Source organism: Balaenoptera ricei, chromosome 7, assembly GCF_028023285.1.
Source record: "Balaenoptera ricei isolate mBalRic1 chromosome 7, mBalRic1.hap2, whole genome shotgun sequence".
Lineage (NCBI taxonomy): Eukaryota > Metazoa > Chordata > Mammalia > Artiodactyla > Balaenopteridae > Balaenoptera > Balaenoptera ricei.
The window spans coordinates 105,648,055-105,663,980 of NC_082645.1; positions in this window are offsets into that span (position 1 = coordinate 105,648,055).

A 15,926-nucleotide genomic window follows, 5' to 3' on the forward strand; every position below is an offset into this window, starting at 1 on the left:
CAGCTTAGTTTTGGAACCCATATTTCTGCTTGGGAGTGGGAAAAGATAACTGCCCATTCAGGGTAATTGCATCCATTTTTGATTTGACACCCAGCCTCTTCTGAGCTAACTCAGTCTCTTTGGGGTAATTGTCAATTGCCTTTTCCTTCCCTTCTTCTCCCCAACTGGCACCTTGGCTACAGGAGAAAGTCCAAAGCATGGATTCACTCATTCTTGTGCTGTCTCTCAATTCTCCCTGGCTCCCACTGACCTCCAGGTGAGGTGTACTTCGTCTTTCCTGGCCTTTGGACAGCAATCTCTGTTGTCGATGCCCTAGTGTCAGTGTCTGATGCAGCACATGGCTTATTCTTGTGTGGTCTTGACTTAAAAGAACTTGCTGATGTTGCTGGTATTCTGAGGTTAAGTCCTGTCCTCCATCCAAACCTTAGCTTTGGACTGGCCACTGGCCGCCTCTGCAACAGCATTCCACCATGACTCTTGAGGCAAATGAGAGGTGATACAGCTCAGTTCGCATACACAGACAGGGCCAGATGAGTGGTTCTATGAACGGACTGTGAGAAGACTATGTGCCCCTTTGGGGCTTAGACAGTGGGTTAAGGCTATGTAGTCCTCTGGCATCTCTCTTCTCTACCATTATGAGCATGGAAAACTTGAGTTAAGGCAACAGAGTGTCATGTTGGAAGCAGGATGGATCATTTAGCTCCAGCATGAGGGCAAGTTATGCAGAGTTAACCAGACCCACGGCCAACTTTGTGAGAATGGGAAATAAAGATGTTTTGAATTTATGTGTTACTGCAGCATAACTTACCCTGCCTTGACTTATACTACAGTATATTAACTAAGTCTTCTATTTTCTGTATTTTGATGACTTTGACATCTGGCGCCTTGCTGACCCTGGAAAGGCTGCCCCTTCCAGGGTTGCCAGTTCCTAGAGATGTAAACAACTAAGCCGAGAGCATGCTTTTCAAATGCAAATCAACCAATCCAAAACCTACATCCCACCACCTCCTTTATTGGCTCTTACACTCAGAGCCACTATCCAGCTGCCCTAATCACCCCAGGGCCAGGTACTAAACAACTGGGAACAGACTTTATTCCCCAGAGCATGCTGAATTTATTCAAATTAGCCAAGCCTAAGCCCTCTTACCCTGCTTCACCAGTTCCTGCTCATGGAAGTCGAATTAAGGTCTCTGGTCCACTGTTCTCTTCCCTTTCCGCTTCCTGAGCAACCACAGTGCTTCCTCCTGTGCAGCCCCATCCCCATGGTGTGGCATGCCCCTCTGCTTGGAAACTGTGAGTAACAAGCTATCATTTCAATGGCAATCATTTCCTCATCCGTTGGCTGTACTATATACCTCGTTTTGTGTTAGTAACCATATTTGAAAACGTAGAGTGACTATTTTCACCAATGGCATGGTGAGCAACTTGATTGCAGACACATAATACACTCTTCTTTAAATCAGTGTTTGGCACATAATAGGTTCCCAATAACTACATACTCTATGAATCAATGGGTGTAACACAAATCAATATATTCAGTATATTGTCTTCGAGACAGGAGCATAGCAATGATAAAAACTTTAGGAATACCCACATTTGAAGATGGTTGGGAGAAAGCAAGAGTAAACAAAATGTTATGCAGAAAACCATCGTATTGTAGAGCCACGGATGCCAGACAAGAAACGGTGATAAGTATGCAGAGATGTTAAGGAGGATGGTAAGGAAACATAGCAGCAGTAGTGAACATGAATATTGTGGGTATTTAGAGGCTACATTGATGAGCTCATCACCAACATCCTGCTCCAAGCTCAATTTAGAAATAAAGAAATATTGCCTTTTGATAGTTAAATTTAAGATCAATACATAATGGATCATATCACGGATATGCAAATTAAGAAGTTTAAGCAGGAGACAGACAACAAAGGAAAACACAAATGAATGCGCTATTACAAATTGTGAAAAGTGCTGTCAAGGAAAATGTGCAAATTGATATGACACAGTGTCATAAGGACTAAATTTAGATTGATGTCAGGGAAGTTTCCTGATGAAGTGACATTAAAGCTGAGACCTACAGAACTAACTCTAACCTGATTGACTATATTAACATATCTAACAAGTGAAGATAGGTGTGCTCAGACATGGAAACACAGAAATGAAGAGTCAGAGGAGAAGTCTTAGCCTCCAGACTTGGGGTGTGGACAAAGCCATCACTAGCATGGTGGCAGATGCAAGTTTCCCTGGGCAAGATTGTCATTCTTAGCCCTCAGCCTCAGCCATTAAACCTTAGCTTCAGCCGTCAGACTTTCAATTCATCTATTACCCCCTATTCTTAATCCATGCCTAACTTCTGATTATAATTTGGCTTCCCATGTGGGTCTGCCTAGAGGGAAAGTATGCGTTGATCATGTGAACCTTGAGTTATTTCTGATTTCTAATGGTGGTTTCTCATGGTTAATTAATAAAGTGAGTTCTGATTATGATTTGGCTTTGCATAAAAATGACAATGGGGAAAAAAATGATGAAAACAGATATCTTGTTTTCTGTACCTATAAAGTGTGTCACTGGAGATGAACAAGCTGGTGTTCAGGTGCTTTCCTGAGACTCAAGATCATGGAGCATTCCAACAGCATGTTGGAACCTTATTCTCAAGAGATCCCTGAAGACTCATAACAGTCAAAGAGCTTTTAAGGCAGGATGATTGACCCTGGGACACAGGTGACCTTCTTGAGAAGTCCTACCTCTCATCAGGTGACAGCTATTTCCACCTTTCTCTCCACCACTCATTTCTTCAACTACCAGTAAAACAATGGGAGTGGAAACCAAACTATATATGCTCAGATAGTTAGTTGCTTGGCATTACAGATGCTTAAGCAGAAATTAGATGATCATTTATCACCTATCAGGATGCTTTCGAGGATATTAGATGAGATATGACCTAAGGTCATTCCAACCTCTGAAGGAAGGAAGGAATGAAAAACAAAGTGCTTTGACTCAGGATTATTCCTCCCTTCTGATGACTGAGACTCACTCAGTGCTGACTTTCTCATTCCTTCAGATGAGTTCTTTCCCACATCCTTAGGATGTGTTCTTTGTATAAATAAACTTCAGCAAGGACCATCCCATGGGTCTCCCAGAAATACTCAGATACATCAGGATCCCGGCAGGGAATACTGGATCCAATACTTGGATCCAAGCCTGTACGTTACAAGCTTGCACATTACAATGGCAGGTTCCAGGAATAAGGCTAAATATAGAAGATGAAGTCTAAACCGGATGGGAATAATAGTACATAGAGAGGAAGAGGCAAGGCTGGATAACAGAGACAAAGGAATTAGGACACTGAGAAGTTGGTTGAAGACTCATGTAAGTGGTAAGAAGCAGAAAATTGCTGAACAGTCAGAGTTCAGCAACTGGAAAAAAAATCTAAAGTTGGGATGAGAAATCCCAATTTCTTGCTGGACTTTTGGAGTGGTGGATGGCTCACGTGGATGCTGGAAGATGGTGCAGACTGCTGAATTTTACTTTCCTAGAGTAAAATTCCTAGGGCTTGGCTGCGTTACACCATCTCCATCCCCGCTTCAGTAAGTGGTAGCTTTTATTACTGAAAGTGCTCTGCCTTATAATGTATAAATGGTAAAACAGCATACATAATGCAAATAGTTGGGTATAATTAATCTCACATGGCACATGAAGAAGAAAGAGATGCCAACACAAATCACTGCCCTAGAGCCTTGATGTTTTGCTGCCCTTGGAATCAGCGACACAGATTTTGTTATAGGTGAAACTGCAATATAACAAGATCTTTCTGGTGGATTTGGTAACTAAGTCCTCTTGGATGAGATCCATTCACAGCACATGACACTGAATTCCACGTACTGAGTAGTCGTCTGAATACAGTGTATTTTAGTGATGTCCATCAATTTTTAAAAATTCCATTCAAGTGGATAAATATATGGCTATATATTTGACTCTATTCCTTTTTCTATGTCAAAACTTGATATATTAAAACTTTATACAGCCCTGGTGATCTTCCAGTTTTTAAAGTTTATGTACTTGAGATAAGGAATTGACTACAGGTTAATGCTGAAGTTATTTAGGTATTATTATTAGTAGTAGTAACAATAATGATAATAATGGCTTACATTTGTGGAATGCTTACAACATGCAAAGTAGCTTTCTACATGCTCCAGGTACATTACCTTTCCTTCATCCTTACAAAAACAGTAAGTAGGTACCTTTATTTTCATTTTAAGATAAGAAGCTAAATTTTCCCTCTCCCAAAGATGTAAAATTATCAAGTGTTGAAACAGGAATTTGAATCCAAGCCTATCAGAACTTACAGCCTGGTTCTTGACTGCTACTCAGTATTGCTCCTCTTTTCTTAAAACTAGAACAAATATCCCCAATGTTATTTGTTAGCTTTAGGTCTCATTAGTGAGGAAACAGAACAATTTAAAATCCGCTAGGTTTAGTCAATAAGTATTTCTTGAACATCTACAATGTGTTCAGCAAAAAATAGAAAAGCATAAGAAATGACCTTTGCCTTGAGAACTTTATAATCTTAATTTGGAAGAAAAAAAGTATCCACATAAAATAATAAACAGAATAAGAATGAATAGTATTAATGGGGGAAAGAAAATTATGTGGACAGACTCAAAATGCCTGAAATGATAGTCACTGGGGGTGAAGTGACCAGCACACTTAGAGTACATGAGACTTGATTTGAGACTGGGGAAAAGATAACATCTCTGTTATATGCTCTGTGTCTTAATAGAGATGTACAGTACATTTGCATATTCAAATTAACCACTTTTTTAAAAAATGTGAAATAAACATTTACACCTAAAATATACAAAACATATATGTATGGCCTGGTGAATAAATATAAAGTGAGCACAATATAACTCCCTCCCAGGTCAAGAAATTGAACATCTCTAGTTCCCAGAATCCCTACATGTGTTCTTCCCAATCCAAATCCCAATGAAGCACATTTGATGAACTTTTATTACATGAAGTAAAAACTATAAACAAGGGCTCAACAATTAAATTCCTGTCAAGTTAGTGTTGTTCTAAATTAGAAGTCGCTTCAGGCATAGACAAAATAAAATTCTAACTGTCTTAAAAAACAGAGAGCCTTGCTGGTCATGAAGTTGGTCTAAACCCTGAATGTATCTCACGATGAATAACTGATCAACAAGAATGTTCTCAAGTAACTTTCCAGATGTTGCTGATTGAGACATCCTTCTGCTACAGTGACAAATAGGGCAGAATTGAGTGAATGGCAGGCATGTGACACAAAGGTAGCCATGTGCGTTTTGGCAAGACCCTACCATTCAGCAGCCGACCCCCAAGGCTGAAGAATCTGAATGAACACAACAAACGGTAAACCCGCTCCTGCAAGATCAACTCTAATCCTGTCCCATCCGGGTCTCATTAGGTTTAAGGAATAAAACAGTCATATTTTCTGAAACACATAGTAATAAGGAAAGCCTAATTAGAGAGCGAAGGGTAGAAGTTTAGCAGCTCTAATAAATATGATGTGCTGAATGCATTATCTATTTGGCAGAAAACAAATTATGGAGTAATCTGCAGTATTCAGACAATCTAATTTATGGCAGCCCACTTAAGGAAACACTTTAACCCAGCATTATGAGATCATAAAGCACATTTTAACAAGTGCAAACATGATTTTCTGGAATGTAGAGAGACCTTTAAGGGATGAGAATTTTCTGGAATATGCTGAGACCATTTTAAAGATTAATTACTATTAATGTATGTAAAACACAAATACTATTCCAGTAATTTGATATTACAAATTATGGGGAAAACATCTATTCATATTTTTTTTCTGAAATACACAAAAAATTGTTAATTAGACAATTGTTTTATGGGACCTATTTGATCCTTGATCAGTGTTACTTAAAACCCTTCAGTTGTCTTTTGCTGCGCTCAGAAACCCAACCTTCAGCTCTCCCAATCCCATGCTTCCCCTAACTCTCCCTACCAATTAGGCTTGGGCAACATTGTCCTACTTTCTGGTACTCCATCATGCTACTTCCGGTGTTGGGGGGCGGGGGAGTCTTAGCATTGGCTTCTTGCTTCTGCCTGAAAAACCTTATCTGCAGATCCTGGTTTCTTCTCATGGTTCAGTTCCAGTATCTCTTCTGCAGAGGTGTCTTCTCTGACCACTCTTTAGTCAAGGTTGCCCAGACATTCTCCCGCTCCCCTTTTCTTCACGGCACTTATGACTATCTTAAATTAACTCACTTGTTTACTTATCCCCTGTCTCTCTTAAGGATGTATGTTTCATTGAACAGTGACTTTGTCTTGCTCATCATCTTTGATCTCCACTGCCAAGAACAGGACCTGGCAGATGGTAGGTGTCCACCATATTAATATAAATATGAATAAGTGAGTCAAAAAATTGGAGCAAAACTTAAGTAAATCTCAGTTCTAGGACTGTGAAAAATCATTCGATTTCACAAGATGTATTTTAGAACTTAAATGTTCTTAATTTGCATAGGAAAAAGTACTTAATCGTGCCAATGCTACAAGTAATATCTTTTTTGTGTGTATAATTGTAACAACTTGCCTTTGACTGGCTTAAAAACATATTGCAAGTACATATTGTCTTTCTTGCCAGTGGGAAAATAAGGTCCAGATTGGCCCCTATTGTTCCAGCCAGGGCACATCAGAGACAAAACCAAAGTTGGAATTCAATGATTTGATTTCCAAACCCTGGATTTGTCTTCCTACCATTTTCTTCTGGTAGGAAATACTCAAAATAGATGATAATGAACAGATAGTCATACAATATCTCAGTGACTCTGTAATAAGGATAATTAGTAAATTTGTTTTGAATTATTTGTTTTTTAAAAGTTTTTGTTTTTATTCTTATAAGCAAAATGAACATTCTCTTACCCTTTATTACAATATATGCAAATTAAAAAATCGAATCCCATTTTAACATTTTTTGTCAACTTACATTAACCAAATGACTTTCAATGACTGAAAGATAGTCAATGGTTCACTTTAATGTATAATTACTGGGCAGTTCGTTATTTACACAATTGTTATAAATCGAGACATTCCACTAATTGTGTGCTTGATAAGCAAACCACATTTGTCTAAGTTATATATAAAATATACTATTTCCCATCATTATATTATGCCATCTTAGTGATTTCAGGGAGAGCCAAATAATGAACTACTTCTCGTACATATGAAACAAACTCCGGGTGCTTATTCTACATGCTAGCAAGTTGGTCGTTTTTCTTCAGACCTCCCACAACCTTTCAATCACAGAGGTACCCAGTGACAAGCATTCTACCAATAGTTATAGGAAGGCTCTGGAATATTTATCTCATGCCAAGACAGAGGACCAAAAGGAATTGTCATTTATATTGTCTTCACAAAGGTCAATACAAATCATTACATGTTTAAAAGTGTCAATCCCTTTGGAAGCCTAAGAAAACATATTTAATTTGTGTTGTGAGTCTTACCCCTTTACCTCCTTGATTGGACCTGATACTGGCAAATGCTTTTCCACCATAAATACTCCTACATGCTTTTAGTTCTAGTCAATGTCTATATCCCATCTTGCCTTCAAGGGAGCATGTTTTTGGAGAAGGTCTAGGTTTTGCTCATTTTAGCATACCTCGTGGTCTGAGGCCATGGCTACATGCAATTGATTTGACCATTTTAACTCCATGGAGCCTTTAACAAGTTTGCATAAAACAGTTAGCAATTGGGCAATTTGTTTTCTTACCAACAGTAATAATGTAAACACTTAAATCCATTATGCACCTGTGGATGTAGCTAACGGCTTCATCTACATCTACATCATGACTCTTGGACTCCATCACATATTCCCTCAAACAGTACATCAAATACTCTAGATTTCATAAAGTTAGTCCTGCTTAAATACTTATTGTAAGCAATGTAAAAAGAATATCTTAACACTTAAGGAAAATTATTAACATTTAGCATAAATTTTTAAAATTATGTATAGTTTTACAAAATAAGTTTGCATTATACGTAATCAAATATACTTCTACTACATTATCATCAATGAAAGCATGGCATTCTTGTATGTCTATATGATAACTTATTGAAGCATTCCTTCTTCTGACATTTAAATTGTTACCAGGTTTTCTGTTGTTTGTATTTTGCTTCCATAAACAACGCTGCAAAAATATTCTGACAGCTATATTTCAGCATATTTACAATTACTTACCATGCATTATTTTAAAATGAGTTATGGCATACATAATCCAGTAATTTATCTGACCTAGAAGTAAAATTAGAGGTGTTATCATATTATAATCATGATCTTTTCAGAGATCAGGAATCTTAGCTAATAACGGTATCAGTAGCATTGGCGAATGCTATAACCCAGAGTTCCCCACTCCGTCTCCAGCATAACATCTGCTACAGAGCATAGGAAGGTAATGTACACGACTGAATCAGACCAGGTATCTAAGAAGAGGGAGTGGTCCAGACTGTGGCAAACTGGAGAGCCCTGTACATGTTTCCATGTAGGAAAGGGGACCCAGTGTTTATCAATCTCACAATTTTGTGGGGAAATCCAGATATATGGATTTTGTTATTTAAATGTTAAATGCTCTGAATTTTAAAACACCCTTAGAGAGAGGGGGAAAGATGATTGTAGGCTAAATGCAAGCTGTGGGATACCAGTTTTCAAATCTTGCTGACAAATTGTGAATTCCTTTTATCTTGCTATGTTCACGCATAGTATGAGTGTTCTCTTGTCAGGCATGGTGTAGAGAGGATTCTTGCTTTGAATAGATTGACTGGATTATCTGCCCATTTGGAAGGGCCTTCCCAAATCAAAAGCCCCACGACTTTATGACTCTACACTTCTCTTCTCTGAAATGGCTTTTGTTTTGTGGGAGCGCCAATCATTACAGCCATGTGATATTTAACTGTGCTTGTGTCGGATGCTGCTTATCTCTTGCAACAAGGGATACGGAGATTCTGGGAGGTTTGGAGACTTCTGATTTTATAGAATCTTAGAATGTCAGGGCTGGTAGAGCCTTGATAAATCAACCAGCCTAAAGGTTATTAACCCAGAATCCATGACTAAGACTGGATGGTGGTTGTGAATCCCTTGAAATTTTCTAAGAAAAATGTCCAGAGATTTTACCTGTTATTCAAGTATCCATGATCCCAAAACGGGTAAGAACCACCAATATATCAGGCTTCTCCAGTCATTCAACAAATACTTATTGAGTACTAGATATATATGAGAGTCTATGAGTAAAAATTAGCAAGCAAGCAAAATATACACCATTATTTCATTTTAAAGTACAGAAGAGAAGATGCACAATTAAACAAGCAATTATAATAAATCATGGTTATCCTGTAGCAAAAGAAGTACATAAACTGGGTAACTATCCTTGCCTGGGAGGAGTGGGGTGAGGTGTTGTCAGACTGGAGGATTGGAAGAAGTAACATTTAACTTAATATCTGGAGGGTGAGTAGTAATTGGCTGATTGAAGAGGTGATTATCCCCCAAAATAGTTAAGAACCACAGGATATATATAGCACTTTCACTTAACATAGGAAGAAATTGAGACCTAGCAAATCTTTCTTAAGTGACCAGAACAGAGCAGATAGTAAAAAAATTCAATATACAAATACAAATGAGTAAACAAATAATGAAAACAGAGGTCCCTCTGTTGTGGAATACTGACAATGCTCATTTTCTTCTCACCTGGGCTTATCCACCTATGTTGGTGGTTGGGAATGAAATGTCCCAATGTCATGAGGGGAATCAATCAACCCAATGAGACCAGTTTTTCCATAGATTGTGGCTTTGGCTGACCTGGCCTAATGCTTTCCCTGTTGGAATCGTTCTTGTCCCTACATGCAGGCTTACTCTTAACCCAACATGAGTTTAGGCAAGAGGTATGGAACTTAGTGACCCCTACCTTTAGCGTCCCAAATCCTTTCCCTGTGTAACTAAGCAGGACCCAACGGGGCTTTCCCAGCACAGACCCCTTCATGTTCTCCACCTGCCTTTGTCTGTAGAAAAGATTTAGTCTCCCGGGCCACCCCTGAGTCCCAAAAGGCTGGCTCGAGTTAATGTGGAACCTAAAATATGATGCAAATTAACTTATCTACAAAACAGAAACAGACTCAGAGACATAGAAAACAGACTTGTGGTTGCCAAGGGGGTGAGAGGTGAGGGAGGGACCGACTGGGAGTTTGGGATTAGCAGATGCAAACTATTATATATAGAATGGATAAACAACAAGATTCTACTGTAGAGCACAGGGAATTCTATTCAATATCCTGTGATAAACCATAATGGAAAAGAATATGAAAAAGAATATATATATACATGTATAACTGAATCACATTGCGGTACAGCAGAAATTAACACAAGCTTGTAAATCAATTATTCTTCAATAAAATGAATTTTTAAAAAAGAGTTAATGATTAAGAAACATGAAGATGTAGGAACAAAGAATAGCTGTTGGGCTGGGAAACTGGCGACATTTTAGACTATAAATCAGACACATAGCAGAGTCATCAAACTCCCAGTTCCCTGAGATGTAGATAAAGGTCTGACACAGTCCTAAGTTGTTTTTATAGGAAGCCGGCCCCCTACCAGTTGCAAGCTGCTGACCACAAGCATGCCGACCGTAGTTTGGTCTGGTTTCAACCCTTATGGTTGAAACCATAAGACTGGTGATGCACGAAACTTCACCTTAATGCCAACCAATCCAAGAATTGTGCACGAGCTTATCAGGCCCCCTTCAGCCCCCTCCCTCACACTGCCTTTAAAACCTTGTCTCCCAACTGGTAACTTGGAGAAGGTCTTAGGACATTAGTCCACCATCTTCCCAGTTTGCTGGCCTCTGGATTAAAGAAACTTTTCCTTTTCCAGCAACACTTGTCTCTCAAGTATTGGCCTTTCCAGCAGCGAGCAGCCAAGCTTGGGTTCAGTACTGGTCTTGTCCGGTTATACCTGAGGATTGGATACTCGGAAACATTATTTGTATAACTCTGCTCATTCTTCATGACATATATTCCAGATCGGGTCTTTGTCAGCCTTGCTTTTAAAAAATGCAGTCACTGAAATATTGTCTCTATTGTTCATCTAGAACAGTGTCTTTCAATCTTTTTATTACCATTGTTATTATTATTATTGTTATTATTACTACCACTATGAATATTATCATTGTCCTATGGAGCCTTTTTAATATTTTTTTCCTAATCACAGGTATAGAATATATCTGTTGAAGTACTATATGTATATCTATCAGTGCTTATACCTAAAAAAGAGTAACGTTTTCACCCCCAAAAAACTAAATTTTGCCCTTTTGGGGATATTGTCCCCATCAAGAATGCATGATCTAGAATTAAAATGGTAGAAAATAATTTGAAAAAAGAAATATCAAACAAGAAGAATTATGAAAATGTTAAGTCAAATAAAGTGAGGTTCTGTTCTTGCTGCTGAGTGAAAAAAAAGCAAGTGTATAATACAGCAACATGTATGATGATGCAATCCCATTTATATAAAAACAAATTTTTAAAACGCTATGGTTTTATACACCTTCTTATGTCTATCCTTCTGTCTATTTATCTAAGTGAAGGGTATCATGTTCCACACCAGCTCTGCGGCCTTGGGCAAGCTGCTCAGTCTCTCTGGGCCTCAGGTTCTCCTCTCACACCCCCTGGTGAAAGAGGACTAGTAATGGTAAATGCTTTATGAGATTTTGTGAAAATGTATGAGTTGATCTAGGCCAATGGTTTAGAATCATATCTGGAATTTGGTAAGTGCTATAAGTTTTGATATTATAATTTTCTCTATATTTAATGAATAGAAAAAAGTCTGGAAAGATATTTGTTAAGCTGTTTATGTCAATCATCTCAGGATGGAAGAGGATGATTGGGTAGAGAGCTAAAGTTTCAATTTCACCTTTTACCCTGCAAAAACTTAGGATTGTTAAAATATGTATGCAGAAAATGTATTCATGAAATACTTATGTAATTTTAAAGTACAAAAATAAAATGTTTGCTCTAAAGGACAACTACATGTCCTCTCAGTGAGAACCTTCTATGAATCTTCTTATACTTACTGGGCTTTTTTGCCTCTTCTCATCCACCTCCTGATACTAGCCCTAGTTTCATAATCTTATACGTGAGTTTTCTATGTAAAAGTTTTGTCTTTCCAAGTAGATTCTCAGCTACTTCAATGCCAGCACTATATCCCACCTCTATTTGTAACCCCACCATGATAAATGCAATGCGGCAAATATGGTCAATGTCTAGGTTAATTTATTAACCATCTCTTAAATCCAGACATACAGAATAGACCAGCTCTTTTAAACTCAACTTAGGCATTAAATCCTCAGGTTTCCTTTACCATACTGGCTCTTCTGAGTCCCCAACAGAATCCCCATCACTAGGATCTAGCTTTCAGGTCTCCTATTAACAATAATAGTAACAGTTAGCATTTAGATAGTTCCTATACGTGTCAGACAATGTTCTAATTTAGTTGTTCTCAAACTTTTTGGTCTTTAGGCCCCTATACATTCTTTCTTGAGGCCGCCAAAGAGCTATGTTTATGTGGGTCACATCTATAAATATTTGCAATATTATAAATTAAAACTGAGAAAACTTCAAAATATCCATTAATTAACTCATTTAAAAATAATGTTTCAGATAAAATGATGATAAACATGTTCCATATATATTTTTATAAAAATAATATATTTTTAAAACACAAAATTACATTTCTGTAAATCTCTTTGACGTCTTAATAGAAGACATCTGGATTCTCCCACCTTCTCCTGCATTCAGTCGGTTGAGATCACATGCCATGTGGCCTCTTGAAAACTCCACTGTACACTCATGAAAGAATAACAGGGAAAACACGTATGTCATCTTAGTATTGTTATAAAAATAAAAGGAGAGTTAAAAGGTAAATATTTCTTAACATTATTATGAAAAAAGTTTTGAGCTTGAAGATCCCTGAAAGAATCTCAGGGACCCCAGGGAGTCCCCAGACCATGCTTGGAAAGATCATAATAGCTGTTATAATTTAATCCTCAAAAATATTCTGAAAAGTGAATAATATTATTATTATTTCTCTTTCACAGGTGAGGAGAGTAATGCTCAGGGTGGTCAGGGAAGTTGCCTCAAGTTGCTACAGTTAGTATGTGGAAGAGTCAGGATTTGAGACCAAATTCAAACCCTTAACCATGATGCTAAATTGCCTTTGTTGTAGCCTGTGCCTATCTCCAGGTCCTGTTTTTTTTTTTTTTTTTTTTTTTAACATCTTTATTGGAATGTAATTGCTTTACAATGGTGTGTTAGTTTCTGCTTTATAACAAAGTGAATCAGCTATACATATACATATATCTCCATATCTCCTCCCTCTTGCGTCTCCCTCCCACCCTCCCTATCCTGTTACACTGACCACATTGATGTCAGTGATTGCCTTTGTCTTACCCACTTAACTCTTTATTATCTGTCTGCCTACTTATCTATCTCTGTACTTTGGAGTCACCATTCATAATTCATCTTTGTATCTCTTTTCCTGACAGTTTCTGGTAATATAAGTTAAGTGAATGAAGGAGTAAAAGCATGGGTTTTTTTACATGCACACAGGTAACATTTAGACTGAAAAATAACTTCTTCAATGGTTACTTCAACCCCTACTACTGCCCCAACTATGTGACACATGATTCCTCATCTTAAAGCTGGGAGTAGATTTAGGTAGTGTGGCCTTTGCAAAAGATCCTAGAGTTAGTGGTGTTGGAAATGCAGTCAAAGAAAGCAGAGATCTAAGTCTGTTTCAATACTCTGCCTATGATTTCGAAATACACCAGTTTGTCTGAAGTCACATTCTTAGCAAAATATCATTCAGTTTCCCCGTATTAAGTTTTTGTCAGATGGCTCCAAATTATATGTCGTCATCTGCTTACAAGGTCTGTTCCCAGCCTTTCAGTTCAACCCCATAAATATCCATGGATCCTTTGTGCATTCAGTTGTGAACATCAATTATTTAATAGACCTGGAACATGAGAAGTAGGAAAGAAAATCCTTCAGCTCATATATCTGACAATATTTCATTATGGTCAACCTCATTCAAATGCCAGTGTTAGGGAACAAACACTTGGTTTATACTTTATGGTGAGTTGATTGCTGAAAGTGATACTTTGTACATCACCACAAATGTGGCGGTCTGATGTGACCCACAAGGTGAAACATGGGACTCCATGGGCTGGAGTTTTAACCACATTTTAGCTAGGCCATTGTTTTACCTTGGTACTCTCACATTCTGTAGAACATGTGAGTGTGTAAAACAGGGTAATGAAGAGAAAAGAAGAGGAAAGGGAATATTTCTGTGATAACTTTAAATCAAGTAAGCCTTACTAAATAAATTATTTTTCCAGATTATTCTCAAAGAATGCTCTGATTCCTCTCCCGTCAGAGTCTTATCCTCAGTGCCAGCACCCTGAGTCTTTTTTACTCACATAAAACCTGTAGGTATTCCAGGGTCAGAGGGAGTTTTGTTGTCCTTAATCTCATCCTTCTGCCAAGGAAGGAGCCCAAAGGAACCAGGATCAAAGGTGAATAAACTCTGGGTAGACGAAGGTAGATCAGCCAACCTCAGAGGATCTAACAGGTCCAAAAGTTGCCATACCTTAGTCATGACAATCTTTCCAGCCCATACACTCTCATACAATCCCAGGACAGAATAGAAGGCGTCAAGTCAAATGTCCCTCCCTTTCCTGGAGAAAAAGCCTCTCTGTCGGAGCAATTGCCTCACAGTACCTAAAGCCAGGTGACTTAGTTCCGTTTGCATAACCTCCATTACCTGCTGCTCTACAAAATACAAAACTATGAGCACAGTCTATTCAAGGTAAGCAGAAACATCCTTTAACCAGAGACGAAATAGAGGTGCCTCCAGATGATCGATCACCTAGGAAAAATGCAATTTGTGAAAAAAAGATACCATACCTCATGCAGAAGTATGGTAAATAGAAACAATTAACTAGAAATAAATGATTGGGAAAAGCATTATCTGATGAGAAAGTGCTATTAAATGCTGAATATTAATAAGAAAAAATTAGGTAAATGATTTCTGTTTTATGATGGTAATTCACATTTAAATAATCCAAGGAGAGAGAAAAATGAGTGGATGTTTTCCTAGGAAATGGTCATTTCACAAAAATGCAAATTATTTATATTTTTACCTTCTCCTGAGATAGGAGACATACAGTCATATCTTGTAGAACAGTTTGCTCTGAGCAATGTGTTTTGGAACAGAGACTGTATGTGATGAGTAATATGACCTTTTATACCCTATTATCTGCCTCATTTAAAGTTCAACAGAGGTATTACCACAATTAAATATTTCCAGCTAAAATTCCAATTCTGGGGAAAATTACCATATTCATTATGAAAGCTTCCTTCCCACTTTCTAATTTCTATCGTCTGGAAAGGTCTGAGCATCTTGTGTTTCTGGTGTGACCCACAGATTTGAGCCATTGGACCCACTCCCTCCAGCAGGTGGGATTTCAATAGAGCATTCATGGCCGACATGCACACCCAGACACCGTCCACACACACACACACACCCTGACTTCTGATGATTTTCCTACTCTTCCATTTGAACCTCACCCTTCACATGGGACGTAATGCTTATCACTACCCCTCTAACCATGACCTTGGTGCTGTGTTGCCTCATTGAGTCAATCAAGATGCTGAAGTATAATCAACAAAATGATTCTGACTGATTTCAGTTGAAAAAAATAATATTCAATGTATATTGACCAGCTCACAGAATCTCTGAGAAGTCTGAAGGTCTGGAGATTATGCAGTGAAGTCTAATGTCTAAAATCACAGTGCAAAACTAGTCTGATGAAGACAGTTCTGCTGCTTCC